We start from the raw sequence: 15,384 nt of genomic DNA on the forward strand, positions 1-15,384 counted from the left end.
GGAAATTTATCAATCACACTTGATACATAGATTGATCCATTTTCATTTTGGGTATTGTAAATTGGCCCAAGGTGCATAGTTATACATTGGATTGTTCTATAACATGCCTTGAATCAACCATTTTGTAACTAGGACTTTACCCGTCTGGTGGACGGAAATATCAACGTATTATGTGAAATCAAACATGAAACATATGTCATAGCATATTACACGATTATGTTAACACACAACAATTTCTCATAATTAAACACAAAAACCTTATTGAGTGTTTTTGTTTCATGGCGTGGTTGGCTGGGGATTCAGAAATATGCTACTTTATCAACTGAAGGAGATTCAAAGTGTAGAAATTTTTTATTCGATAATTTAATTTTTTGTTACTTGGTATTCTAACAGAAATAGAAAATGTAGGTTTACTTGGGATGACTGGCTAAAAACCCCACTTCTTTTGATGTAATCTTTTTGAGTTTGGCTTCTTGTCGGACTTTTTTTTTATTGCATATTACAAAAAAAATTACATATTACATTAAATATAATAATGAAAAAAGAAAAATCATATACAAAAATTGTTCGTAAGAGAAATATTTTAATGTACAACATTTTCATCGGGTTTGAAACACCAATTGCGCTCATAAATGGATGATCCGCACCTTAAGCGGATACTCATCTTTTAACTCAAAAAGACCACTAACAAAAGTTATCTTTCTTTTTTATATATTTTTTTTCGAGTGACGAATTCATGTCATTATGAAGACTTTAAAGACCTCTCACCCTTTGGAGTTCTAAAGACTTTTGTCTTTTCCAGTGGTAATCCGTGAGTGAGTGGAAAAATAATTAACATACTGTCACTAACAAAACTTGATTGAATGAAGTCAGTAATAGACTGATAGTCAATAGAAAAAGCCCATTGACCTGAGTTTGTTTTGAGCAAAACATGAATCCGACTCACTCATTTAAACAAACATAAAAACTTAGAATATATGAATCTGACTTTCAAGTTAGAAGATATTATAACTTAAAACAATCTGTTTTGACATGAACTCATTCCGGTCATAACCCGTTTTGATCCGAAGTCATTATACTAAAGCAAACACATTGACCTAAAGTTGTTTTGAACCAAACATGAACTCGACCAGCCCACTTAAATTAACATAATCACTTACAATACATGAATTAGACATTTAAGTTAAAAAAAATATTATAATTTAATGCAACCCATTTTCACTCGATCTCATTCTGACAAATAACCCTTTTTGACTTGCCTATTTTGACCCAAACCAATTTGATATTCTTTTAAAATAACCTGTTTCGACCTGAACTCATTTTAATAATAGGCCATCAAATACGTGCCCTTTAACGTTCAATGGGAATACTATAACTGAAAACAAACAGTTTAACCAATGTATTTGGTATATGAATAGACGAATAGTTAAATACTTAATACAATGATATTTACAACCAAAAATGTATTTGTTTTTCCGGTCCTTCTAAAATATAGCTAATATTGAATCATTAAACCTATATACTCTAAGCGCAAGATTCTCTGGGGTATCCACCTAGGCTTGCTGGAGCTCCTTGCCAGCCCATTCTTGTTCTTGGGGCCTGCTCAGCCAACATATTGAATAATCAATCTTTTAACTGAATATTAGTTGCACAACAGCATTTATTCACAACAAACTTAATTTCAGCAAGAAACGTATTAATATTATCATTCTTGTAGTAGCAATAGATTCTCCAAATATCACGTCAAATTGACATATACATCCAGACATAATAAATCATTCAGAATGTAATAAATCTAATTATGTGTTCTGACTTTAAAAATATGTTTGAACCATGGTTGAAGTCCATGAAGTTTTTTTATGTGACGGTAAATAAAATAGTTTCAAAAATTAGCATGTAAAGTAATACATTTGACTTTAAAAAGTCAAACCATTATAGTTATACAGTTATTGTCCCTGAATGTGGGCATAACTAAAATTATAATTTGACAAACAATAGAATAAACAAATTAATATACAACAAATTATGAAAGTACAGGTGCAAATTTGATATACTCATTTTGCTTATAGCCCGTCTTGACCCAAATTAATATACTCATTTTGCTTATAACCCGTCTTGACCCAAACCAAAATTAATAGACAATGCTACAAAGTACAAACCTCTATGCCTTGAATCCACACTGCCATTAGCCATGAAAAGTTAAACCTGTAAACCAGGAGCCTTTCAACCGGGGTAGCATAGTAGCCAATCAACTGGAGCAAGTTTCGGTGAACCGTAGGCTTATAAGCTCCAATTCGGTCTGATTTGACAAAAAATATAAAAGCAACCATGTTGATGATTGAAGAACCTGATCAATCATAAGCACTAGTCAACCCAATGCTCTAGATCAATCATAAGCACTAATCAATCAAATGACTCTAGCTCTAAGAAAACATTCAGGTAACACAAGTTCCTGAAACATGGGATCTTCTTGTCATTTAACATGTTATTGGTATAAAGTATAAACAAAAATAAAACATGTATATTTTGATACCTGCATAAGGAATAGTACGTCCATCAGGTCATTATCTTCACATAGCGTGCAGGGAATGAACACGTAGTTATGAGAGTAGACCATGGATGCATATAAAATGTGGTCAACCTGCTCATTTATATTAATAAATTAATTACGGAGTTGTACAAGCATGATGCATAAGAGACACGATACTTATACCCTAATGAAAGCGGTTTCATGGTCGAGTTCAAATTTCACTTCGCTTCTTTTTAAGTGACAGTAAAACTTATAAGTGAGGAATGTGTTCCTGACCATACTTGTTCCATCCCAAGCAGATTACCTTCACATCTTCATGAATTTAAAGCAAAAAAAAATTAGTAATATTAACTCTTACACTTTTTTTCTAAATGCTAAGGAAACAGCATGGCACAAGCCTACAATGCATACCTGTAACAATAGGAATGTACCGAGTCACTCTTGCATCTAAAATCTGTGGCAAGGTCTGATAAAACCACATGTTAGGAAATATAAAAGAAACAGATTAAAAATAATAAGAAAACTTTAGTAAATTAATGGCCTGTGCTTTAATCAGTTCATATATCCAATTAATTAACTTTCCTCGGTCCCGGTAGCCTGATATGAAACTTTAAAAAAGATGAATAAACTATCAAGCAAACTTAAGACGATGTTTCTTATCAATCTTAAGAAATTTCCATTCAACCTAATGTCACAAAAATTTTCAAATCTAGCACAATATGTCAAAGTCATATAATACACAACTATATGTATATATTCAAAAACACAAATCGTAGACGAAAGACAATCTTTATAGAGAAAAGGGCGATCCTCTAGGTCTATAGGTTTTATTTATTTAAAACTATCTTATAAGGTGCCATGCAAATATAGGAAAAACCATCTTCACCTATGAAAAAAAAACGCTAAACAGAAGATATTAGAAGTCACATGAACACCAATACCTACAACAATCCCATCTGCAATGCATACAAATACGACACAATTGGACACCGACTTCGACCCAAGGTTGCAGCAAATCGGAATCAGAACACAATAATAAGAACTGGATTTGACTGTTATTATCAAACTCAATTTGCTATTGACATGTATATCAGCAAAAACGAACAACTCTACTTGCAATATTTATATACGTGCACATAATCACAAAAAATATACGAGAGAGAATAAGCGAGTAAAACATCCTACACAATCCAAATACATATATCATAATGCCTCTTAACAATTGCAAAGAGGTGAAAGAATACATGTATGACGAAGAAGCCATGTAATTGATAAGATAACAATATGCCAAAAACGGTTCCGTCATAAACTGCTACAATGTTTAGCAATTTTATATAGCTACACAAACCATGATATGCATATTAAGATATCTTGAGAGTTGAGACTTGTGATAAGACAACAATATGCCAAAACGGTTCCGTCATAAACTGCTACAATGTTTTGCAATTTTATATAGCTACACAAACCATGATATGCATATTTAGATTTGTTGAGAGTTGAGACTTGAGACACATAAAGATAAAATTAAAACAAAAAAGAAAATGACCTGTTAACCAGATTAAATTTGACCCATCAAAAAAACTTATTTTTTTTATCTTTGAAACTGTTAAGTGATATTAAATTATATGCTTGACTAGTCTCTACAGATATTTCCCAAAAATTAAATATAGTTTGGCTTAAAACCTTAGTCCCTTTGAGTTCTTATTCATGTCTACAAGTACAAGTTATGCAAAGAAAACCTATGAAAGAACAATTTAATTAACACTTTTTCTCCATAAAGATGCAAAATATAAAATGCTCACAATATACATTAAAGACGCTCAAAATTTACATAATCACAAAAATATACAAGAGAGAATAAGCGAGTAAAACATCCTACACAATTCAATATACAAATTTTAGGTCATTCATAAAAAATATCCTGACAGTTAACTTCTAAACGATTTGTAATCTAAGCAAACTTAATTGATTCATTCTAAAAATCAAACAATAACAGGAGTATAATTTAAGGTTTTAAGAATATACTGAGCATTATGCGAGTGTTGAATATGGTGATAGCCAACAATACATAATGACGACTAAATCTTCAACAGACGAAACTGAAGCATTATGAGCTTTGCTCTTTTTCGAGATAAAAACACGTGCTTCATAGATAACCTTGAAACCCAGTTCTTGTTTGAACTAAAAAACGCAAAATAATAATAATAATAATAAAATAAAAAAAATAATTCCAGTTCATGAATGATTGAAACAAATAAAACATCCAGTTGATAAATCACTAAATTGATGAAAACCCAATTCGAAATTGATAAAATTAAGTACCTTTGTTCTTAAAGGATGTTGGTATTGTTGAAGCCCTCTTTCTCTAAATTAGGTATCCAATTAGCCCTAATTCCGTCAACAAAGATCCAAACCGAATTAACACAAATCAATCACGCCATTCACACATAAACCAATCAAATCAGCAAATCTCCTGTTGGATTGGAACAACAGAAATCAGATACATTTTGTTATAATTAAAAAACAATATACAAAAATGAATCTATATATTATTATATAAATTACCGGTTTTAGGATGGCGAACACCCATTCTATTAATCACGTAACAATTATGTGTGTTTGAATATAGAGATGAAATCAACACATACAAAAGAAACTCCAATGAAAATGAAAAAAAAAATAATAAAGAATTAGGGTTCATACCAAGAAGACGAAGTCGGGAACGGTAACGAAAGACAACGATCACCCCATACCTACAATCATAAACACGATGTACACATTAAGCAACCTAATCAAAACCGCATAAACCACAGGAACAAAAATTATGCCGCCAATTTACCTCCGACGAACACAATAAATTAAATGGGCACAATGCCTGAACATAACAATGAATTAGTAGGAAGAAAATTAAGAAGGATGAGGGTGGTAAGATAAAGTGAGGGCTGATTTTGATTTGAGTGCAGAGATATAGATTTAGGGTAGGACGTCGACCTAAAAGGGGTGATGAAACCTCCTCCGTTGTGACGGCCAATATTCAATCTTGGATTCTAATCCTTATCAGACGGTTAATATTCAATCTTAGATTTTGATCCAATGGTCAGTTTCAAATCTCACTCTATGATAACTATATATATATATATAATTGTTGAAATTACAACAACGAACTTCATACGAGTAGCATTTAATTTTATTCAAGAGACACCCGCATTTTTTTTATGACGATTCAACATTTTCTTAAACATCAAACAAGGTTTCTGGTACACACACCCCCACAATTACTGATATGAACCTGGTATATATAATCATCTTTTTTCCCACTTTGATCTCCTTGACATCTACAAAGTAACATGTTACATTCACTATAAATTTAGGCACGGATGTAATGACAACATACACGTTTTTAGAGTAGTCAACAAAATATGCATCTTCTTATGCCATATGCGAAAATGCCGCCCTTTCGAATTTCTCTAACTTTTCCAAATTTACTTGTCATGTCCATCACAATTTCTCCTCCCTTAATAATCAACAGAATAATTTGATCTTTGTTGGCTTCATGTTTTCAGTCTGGTAGCCTAGATAGCTTTCATAATCATGTAATAATTTTCAGATTAACGCATTTATCTTATATATAAAATCAATAATAGATTACGAGAAATTCTTATCCCATGAAAAATTCTAATTACGAATTCAGTGATTGAAATCAGACCAAATGATTTTTCATATATATAGGCATTAAACTAACACACTGATTAGGGTGAAACGTCAAATCAATTTGTAAATGGTTATGACAGTTAGTGTGTGACCACTACAATTACATTGGTATCAAGAACTCCATTTGGTAGAAAACTTAATTAGTAGCTACCAAAGTCCAAACATCTTACGGAATAACAAGATGCTACCCAGCTTTAAATTAAATTGCTATCTATCAAACTTGTAGTCGCTATCAAGCGTTAGCAATTTGCTACTTACGCAAAGTTGTTTTAGAAGACAATTTCTATGCAACTTTTCTTCATGCAGTGTCACACCAGTCAGGGACGATTGGACGAACCGCTTGGACCCCCACAATAGACCAGCCCGCACTGCCCTGAACATGCCAAAGGAGACGTGCCCTTTGAAACCCTCTTATGGGACTGAAGCCAGAGAGGTTCCATAATACCAAAGCCTTAATAACATTAAATGAGTGTGTACCTACTACTTCTAACTCATATCAATATGTATCAGGATTTTCCATTTAGTCTATATATATATATAAATAAATCATAATTACCCAAATAGATTGATGGCTTTAAATCACCAACAGTTATGGCCCTTAGATAACTTCTGTGACAAAAATTGGTTCTTGACTACTATTGGTTACTAGTGAGATTAATAATTACTGTAACCAAATTAACACTACATTTAGAGGAGTTTTAGGTTGTTCGTTGTGGTGGCTTAAAATGGCGCCATCCATGCCATGTAGGTTGGATAGCGCCGTAAACATCAGACCGAGCAAGTTCAAATGGCACCGTCCGTCTTCCACTGCCATGAACATAACGGCATTATGCATCTTTGGTTTTTGCAAAATGTGACCCCCTCCCCCATTTCTAGCCGTTACACAACGCCTTTGTTAAAAAAAAATATAATTTTTCTAAACCACACCAAAATCTCATGTCTTTTTAACAAAAAAAATCTCACAATGCAACCGAACTAACACCGATCTTCAACGCGTGGGACCCCATGAACCCGCTATGGAGAAGCATGACACCGGGTGATCCTAACAACCCATATCTCTTGAACCAACGCACGAAAGAGATTGTGTATCGACTGATATTACCACCCGAGCTAATGCTCCAACCCCAACTATTTCCCAAGTCACTGCCATTTTCTACTCAAGCACCTGAGTCTCAACAGTCATCCACTCAAGTACCCGAATCCCAACCTTTACCTAAACAAAACAAACCGACCACCTCCAAATGAAAACACACAAAAAAAACCAAGCAATGAACCGAAAGAACCTCGGCCTGAGAAGGAGATGTGGACACCTAAGGAAGAGTTGGCATTGGGGAAAGCATGGCTTGACTCGTCGGAAAATTCCATCAAATGTAATTATACACACACATACACACACACTTATAGGGGATGATCAAGATAGTAATTAATTTATTTTGATGGAGGCAAGGGCTAAGTGTTTCCAAGTAAATGCGAACCAAACTCACCAACTTCAACAACATTCATAGCTGGCTTAAAAATAGTTGGCATAAACCAAGCGGTTTAAGTGATCTTGATGTGATAGAGAAGACCCATAAACAATTTAAAGCCATTTACAAAGTGGCGTTTACGTTGATATATATATATTTTTAAATATCATATGAAAAAGTTATAGACGTTTTAAAATGATAGGGAAATTAACATGTGACTTGCATGTGAAGAGAGAAAATATGTAATATTACTTTTGTACCATTTCTCTTTGGTCCCCACTTGACACATGTCAATTAATTATAACCTTTTATAATTCTCATTTTTATTCGTCTTTGTAGAATAACTCAACCTTTATTATTGGGCCTTATTGTGTGAAGGTCAATATTGAATTATTATTATTATTTTTTGTTAAGGGTTTTTTTTGTTATTTTTATTATTATTTAGTAGGCTTAGGAAAGATTTACCTTTTAGAGAATGTTTGGTAATTTTATTTGTATTGATGAGCAAGTTTAGTAGATCTATAGAGGTTTAGATTATTAGTCTTTTGTGTGTCAAGAAGTCTCTTTCTATGTATGTTTGTGAAGTTCGTTTGATTATATGAAAAGAGTCGAGGGTTGTAACCCAAATATTTCGTGTTCGTTTGTATGCTCGTGTGTTTGATCGAATTGTTTGATTCGTCCGAGCCAACATTGTGTGCCAATCTTTTGTATTATGTTACAATTGTCTTTTTTTTTTTCTTTTAATAAGTCATGTTAGATGCTAATGACTTGTAGTGCCGATAAGTCGACTACTTCATCATTAATGAGTGTTATCACGTGTCCATTATTTATAAATGTTACACTAAACAATTTTATGTTATAAAAAGTCGCATTAGGTGTTGATGACTTATATATGTTTGAAGATAAATTCATTAATTCATCGTTGATGGGCCCTATAATGCCATGCTGATTTGTATTACCTAGTTTAAGTTAAGTCACTTTTTATTATAACAAGTCCATATTAAGTATCAGTGATCTATTTAGATGATAAGTGCAAATAAGTCATATTATTATATGTTAATGTAATTTGTATTACATCACACTAACTCATTTTAGATTGTAACAAGTCATGTCAAGTGTTAATAACTTAGGTTTGCTGATACGTTTACTAATTCACTATTAGGCTACACCAAGTCTGCCGGTGAATTTCTTAATTATCATGAAAACCTCTTCTCAAGTAGTGAGGGTTCAATCTTTTGTGACAAGTTAAGCGATTGGCCATTTTTTCATTAGAAGATTCAAGAGACATGAGTTGAGTTTTGATCGAAGGTCTTGTTTCTGAACAGGTCGATCAATATCAGAGTAAGATATAGAAGCTACAAATGGTATAGCAAATTATTTTCTTAAATGCAACAGAGAAAAACTATGTCTCTGACTACACTATGTATCTTTCTTGACTATATATATAACGATCCATAGAGATGCGATTCATTAGGTTTCATGAACATCTTCATGTTTAATCTTCATTTTCTCGAGAAATGTCTTTCCATTGAGCTTACGTGAGAAGAATTTTTTGAGATATTGTTCCATCACGAGTGTTCTATACAACGGCGGGTTTCCTGTATTTTTTATGAGGCTCTTCAAGGGTCCAACGTCTGCTTCGAACTTTGGGTTGAAGAACATGGCTAGCGACATCCGCTCTTTTGTAGCATTCACAATTGCTCTATGTTCAATGCTGTTGCAAAGACCATTGCTCAATATCTGCATATCCATAAAGCAATTAATCTCAATTTGATTCTTGAATGAGTATAGTATTATTAAATAAATAACTAGACCCTACATGTTATTAAAGATTTAAGGAGCAAATAGATAAAGTTACATCACGATCACAAAAAGACAACCACGTACCCTCGAGATCGATTCTCCAATAAGTGAGGCTATTTAACATGTTTAAAATATATAAAAGTGATTGTCATTTTCCTTCATCTAACATCAGTTATATGTATCCACGTTTCAAATTTGCTATATCTATACTAATTAATAAATAAATGTTTCCTTATTTCACGTGTATTCTTTTTAGTCCATCATCCATTTCAATTTCCCGCCTCCCACCACATTCCTTTTACAAACCCGGTTCATATCCTTACCCGACCTAATTAAGTACTTATAACCCGAACAAACACATTGGCGATGTTTCAGAAACCCTATTTCTTGTCTCTTTCCTAATGTTTAACATTCCAATCTCTCCTCTCATTGATCTGTCAAATCGATCCCAAATTCCAAAATCACTGGCGGCAATACTTCGAATTTCATATCCAGATAACCTAAATCAGAAACTTCTAATTTCAACTAGAACTAATGGCTTTCTTCGATTTCTCTCATATCATATCGGAAACCCTAAATCATTTTTCTAGAGTTTGGTAATGTTTCTTCGAGAAACTGTAAATTAATCTTTAATTACAGAAAATGAAGCTGAATAATCACCTACCCATTCATCATTTTTCTTGTGTCTAAGGTATCATATATAATAAAATTCGTAATCTTTTTGAATTTTTAATTGCATTTATATTATAATTTAATCTATCTTATACAGGTTTAGCTAATTTAAATTACCGTACTTACAAATATGTATCTGTACTAGGACTTTTTTATATGAAATTATAGTCATAAAAATAGTTATGAAAAAACTATAATGCCGCCATGATCTTGACTATGTAACAAAAATGAAATTATATTTACAAACTTTTTTTTGTTCGGATGCCTGCAAACAAACATTACAATTATTACTAGGTAGCTAACCTAGTAAAAGAATATATGCATGCTTCACTTACCTACGTTATCCAATTTATTTTATAGTACTAAATTTTGTTTACATGATGTGAAATAAAGTTTTATTTTAAGGATTAGGTGGTTTAAGAAAACTATTACAGACATTTTGAAACCCTTCGAGCATACCACTTAAGCAAATACCTAGACTTCCAGATGATTTTTGAAAACCATTGTACATTTATCCACTTTGCTTCTTGTTCAAGCGAATTCAAGTCATGTCATGTCATGTCATGTCATGTCTGATGATAAAGATTTCAAGGATTCATTAAGAGGGCAAGCGAAATCATCAAGTTGGCTTGCATGGAACAACTAAAAAAAGACAATATTGTTGTAACAAAATTATCTGTCCACCTTGGTAATTTTTTTAACAAAGATTCCATACAACAATTTTTTCTTCTTAAAAGTTTGCTTTCCATGCAAGGAAACTTGATGAATTGGCTTTCCACCTTAGTTAATCCTTGAAATCTTTTGTGACACACAACTTCATTATTCGCTTGTTCAAGGAACGAATCACCTAGATGCACAATGGTTTTCCAACAAAACCACCTATATGCGCAATTACCGCTAAAAAATTGGTCTAACGCAACCTCTATTTTATTAAAAAAAAGTTGCATTAGGTGAAGTTCATTAGACTTAATGCAACCTTTTTGTTACATAATGCAATTGTTTCTTTCAAATAACATTTTAAAAATGTTGCATTACAGAGAAAAAGTTGCATTAGGTCTAATGCAAATGTTTTTGTAAAATAAAGGTTGTGTTTGGCCATTTTTTTTGCAATAGTTTTGTTAAACAACCTAGTCCGTACTACACAAAACTGAAAAACATACAAAATGAATTGATCAATTTCGGTCACAGAGAGGGCTAACCTCAAGAATGTCGCCAACATTCACGACAAATGCATCTGGAAGGAAACTAACAGGAATCCACATGCCGTCTTTCTTAACTTCCAAACCTTCAACGTCATTGACTTGAAGAAGAATTGTAATTCCAGCAGCATCGGAGTGAGGAGTAATGCCTACCACCAAATCTGGTTGAGGGCAAGGCGAATAATAAGTCATCCTCATAGATTGCATTCCATCTTCAAAAATGTTGTACATTTCCCCCTTGTCGATATTCAGTGCTTGCCCGATTAAACCGAACAAAGTCATACCGAGTTTTTGCAATTCTAGCAAGTACTGTTCAAATGTATCTCTATTGAAAAAAATATGTATTGAAACAACGACAGCTTCAGTAAAATGTAGGTGACAAATTATCCAGTAAAATCTGATTTTGATACAATATTTATTCTGGCCAATAAGTTAATGAAAGAGTGTTCTCTGAGCATTATATGCTTATAGCAACCTTGTAACAACATAAAATAATTAAGAGAAAATCTCGAAAATAGGCATCGTGATTGAAGCAAAAAGATCCTTCAATAAACAAATTCCTTACTGTTTTAGCACTATTACAAAGCTATAAATTTGCGGGAACAGATAGCGCCAAGAACATTGCTTCTAAACATCTTACACAGAAAAGTATGTAAAAGTGATTTAAGACTTCAAACTTTATAAAGGTATGTGATCATACGCCATCCCCAGGCTGATTGGGCATGCCTATACGGCTCGTATAGGCCAATAGGGGCCGTATAGGCTACGCATGACTATACAAAGTGGACAAAAAAAAACAGTTTTTTCCAGCCTATACGACCGTATAGACCTATACGAGCCGTATAGGCATTTAATTGCTCGTATAGCACCTGGTACACCATAAAACCTTTATACGGGCAGTATAGTGCTATACGACTGTATAGAAAACTTATTTTTTGTATGTGGACCTGATGTTTATCAGTATGCTATTTTGGGCAAATTATTGTTTTGTTGTTTGCTTAATCATTGATTGATTATTGTGTATGGACTATTGTAATGTGTAACATAATATAATCTTAAAAGAAGGTTCTCGACGTACAACTACAAGTTACTTAGCCAAGTACGTTATGTAAATTTTAATAGACAATTTATTCTATTATATTATTCAACAGTATAAAACATAATTCTATGTAAGTGAAATAAAGCATGAAAGGGTTGAAAAGAGAGCGGCCAAAATTGCTAAAAAAATATGGTGCGAGTCTGGATGATGGCTTCATAAATATAGGATGTTGAAGTCATAAATCACATAAAGATATAGTCATCAAAAATTTGTACAAAAAATTGTCTATACGACCCGTATAGACCTATGCGGCCAATATATGCATATACGAGGCACTACAAACAATGACCGACAATGTTCAAAACAAACTGACACGACTTATGTGCTATACGGCCCGTATTGCCCTATACGAGCTGTATAGGAAAAAAAATGGTGTGTGAAGATCCTAAGCCCTTTAAAAATGTAGACAAATTGTCAAAATGATACAGAGAAATCGACTAGATTCCAAAGTTTTTAAATTTTAATTTTAAAGCAGACTGTTTCTAGCTTCCATGTATAACTATTTATATGTATTTATATGCGCAAACTTTACATTATTTGTTAACACTTATGAGTTTAAATTAAAGACATTTCCACATTTACAAGTGTATTTACACATTTATAAGGTGTAGTTTCTGTCTAGAGCAAAGAATTTTACATTTGATCAGTTTATCTTGAACTTCTGGCCTGTTTGCACTTATTTCGTGTTTATGTAACTATTTTTGTTAATCACGCGTTCTTTTACAAGGGAATATTATTGAATATTGGTTACTTATAGTGAACTTTCGATTTTATATTTTCCGAGATCAAAACCGCCAACATTAGTACAGCTTTTGAAGGAGCTCTCCTTTGTAAGAATGAGATGCTTGAGTAATTCAGTGTGACCTTTTCCTATCAAAACTGTTTCCTTAGAATTTTTTGTATTAGTAAGTGGTTTAGGATTTCGTAAAATACTTTTGGATGTTCTTTTTAAAGTTCTTGTACTTATAGTGCTACCCGCTACAAGGGAACTCATGAAAGTTTTGACACATTTTTTTGGAGGTGGCTCGTGTGGCAGGCGATGCCAAGTTCGCTTGCTAAGAGAACTCCATATAGTTTTTCACCAAGCCTTAACCTATGGCTTATAGTTTTTGACCAAACTTTATAAAGTTCATTATGTACCCAAGCAAACTTACTGGCTTTACCTGCATGGAAATGAACTGTCTATAAATACAAGAACTTCCAAAAAAGACGCCTAGCAAGAAATAAGCTCAAACCTAAACCACATACTAATTAAAACATCTATGACATTTAGGTTGCGTTGCAAAATAAATCAGTGTATATATGAAGGATCTCGGATGTGTATGTGAGAGAGATTGAGCTAGTGATACCTTAGTAACGGTGGGAACTCCGGAAGTAAGTTAGGTTTTCTCCTATGAAGAGGATTTGTGATCATAAAAAACCGATCAGCCCAATCAATTTTCTGACCTTGAGTATGGAGTATCGTTTGGCCATACCCTTCATACTCACCTCCCTTCAACCTGTACCTCAACTTCTCCTCTATTGGAGATTCAAAGAAACCCAACAACCTCTTTTTTTCATTTTGTCCACCAAAGTTTTGTCAACACCATGATTAACCAACTACAAATTATGTAAAATTCCGTCACCTACTATATAATTCATGCAGGAGTTTAAACTATAAAGATGTTTTAACCTGAAAGATTCCCCAGTTACAGCATACCGAGCGCAGATTTTCTAGTTGAAGATTCATATTCGATCCTTCCATTATCAAATTATTCATGTCAATGACTGGTATTGACGGCAAAGACAAAGCATCATTCGGGACAAAGGTGGGCTCTCGATGTTCCTGAACATAGTGATGAGGAACACTAAGGTTGTCTTGTTTTGCAAGTTCTTGAACGCTTTCATGGGCCAGTAATGGCTGGGTGAAAGACATTTTCGGATCATGCTAATCAACAAATTTTGTTGCTTGCTTATAATTCAAGTGGGGTGGGGTGTCACGTCAAATGACAGACATTATATAAAATGTGTTTAGGGGGATAAGACAACCTTTTAAACAAGTTAATTAATACACATGTTTTTAATAGAGAAAAGATTGATGGACAAGAATCTAACATTAAAAGACAATAACACGCTATAATGTGGGGCATAAAATAGTAGTGATTTCTTTTAAAAAAATGTGTTCTTATATTATAATAATTTTTGAGGCTGTAACTGCTCTTTGTCTATAGTCATATTAAAAGTACTTCAATTTTTCATAAAACTATATGTTATACAAGTTATATTAATACGTTTTCATATAATGTCCGGGCCTCGTGGTTTCTTCTATATCACATATTTAAGTCATTTAATCTACAATGCCAATTATTTGAAATCCTGATAATTTTGTGTAGAAAAACGTACAATTTAGAAGTTTTGGTTTCATCGATCAAAGATGATTCTTTTAGGTGTAAATGCCAAAAAATAATAGTAAAACTTTAAAAATAAAAAGTCACACTGTATGTATAGAAAATAATAACATGAATGTAGATATAGTTAAATGTGCGGATTATAACTTACAGATACAATGAATACGTAGGTATTGAGATTTTGAACGTTAAACTTAATAACATGAAAATATTAAAATTCACTATACTTTAAGTGTAATTAAAAATTCACACCGTATGTATAGAAAATAATAAAATGAAATGTACATCAACCCTGGTTGGGTCGGGAGATAACGTTAAACTCACGTGTTTTTAATTTGTTTTAAGAAAAGTAACGAATTGGCATAATATATGTTGCAGATATCAAGATGGGTGGGCTGAAAGTCATAAGGTCGCTCCATTTGATTTGTAAAGGTCAATGCCAAGGTGCGGAAAAGGATTACATATCTCCTCTACAAATGGCCCACAAACTCTCACTTTGATGTACATGACAATCAAT

General features: G+C 32.9%; 1 pseudogene across 1 annotated transcript; it reads right to left on the bottom strand.

The window, feature by feature from the left end:
• Window positions 1-9,090: 9,090 nt before the first annotated feature.
• On the bottom strand, window positions 9,091-14,395 carry LOC143632438 (codeine O-demethylase-like; annotated as a pseudogene). The gene is made up of 4 exons (XR_013153514.1): window positions 14,153-14,395; window positions 13,830-14,079; window positions 11,382-11,706; window positions 9,091-9,447 (listed from the first exon to the last, which is right to left on the bottom strand). The product of XR_013153514.1 is annotated as a codeine O-demethylase-like (transcript).
• Between the last annotated feature and the right edge of the window lie 989 nt (window positions 14,396-15,384).

Source organism: Bidens hawaiensis, unplaced genomic scaffold (assembly GCF_021521415.1).
Source record: "Bidens hawaiensis isolate Kalapana, Puna unplaced genomic scaffold, B.hawaiensis_p1.1 tig00006390_1, whole genome shotgun sequence".
Classification (NCBI taxonomy): Eukaryota; Viridiplantae; Streptophyta; class Magnoliopsida; order Asterales; family Asteraceae; genus Bidens; species Bidens hawaiensis.